Below are 777 nucleotides of genomic sequence, written 5' to 3' on the forward strand. Positions count from 1 at the left end.
GGGCTCCAAGACGGGCGCAGGCCTCTTCCCTCCCCGTACCGTGGCCCAGCCCGCAGAGGTGGGCTCGGGGGTCCCCCTGGCCCTGCCGGGCCTCAGTTTCATCTGCAACGTGGTGTCACATGCCCTGCCTTCTGGCATCACAGAGCTGGTGGCTTAGACTTGAGGAGGGGTCTCTGGCCCACCCTCTCTGACAGGTCACTTGGTCCTGGGTGTGTGATGAGGTAGACACCTCTGGGTCTGGATGCTGCAGGACTGTCCACAGGCCTGAGCCTCTTGCAGCTGGAGGCCTCCTCCCTGCCCTTGGCTGGTACGCCGTCTCGCGGGGCATCCGTGTCTGATCGCCCCGTTCTCTCCTCGAGGCCTCCTCCCTGCCCTGGCTGGTACGCCGTCTTGCGGGGCATCCGTGTCTGATCACCCTGTTCTTTCCTCGAGGCCTCCTCCCTGCCCTGGCTGGTGCGCTGTCTCGCGGGGCATCCGTGTCTAATTGCCCCGTTCTCTCCTCGAGGCCTCCTCCCTGCCCTTGGCTGGTACGCCGTCTCGCGGGGCATCCGTGTCTGATCGCCCCGTTCTCTCCTCGAGCCCTCCTCCCTGCCCTTGGCTGGTACGCCGTCTCGCGGGGCATCCGTGTCTGATCGCCCCGTTCTCTCCTCGAGGCCTCCTCCCTGCCCTTGGCTGGTACGCCGTCTCGCGGGGCATCCGTGTCTGATCGCCCCGTTCTCTCCTCGAGGCCTCCTCCCTGCCCTTGGCTGGTACGCCGTCTCGCGGGGCATCCGTGTC

The sequence above is a fragment of the Bison bison genome, unplaced genomic scaffold, assembly GCF_000754665.1.
Source record: "Bison bison bison isolate TAMUID 2011002044 unplaced genomic scaffold, Bison_UMD1.0 scf7180017864266, whole genome shotgun sequence".
Lineage (NCBI taxonomy): Eukaryota > Metazoa > Chordata > Mammalia > Artiodactyla > Bovidae > Bison > Bison bison.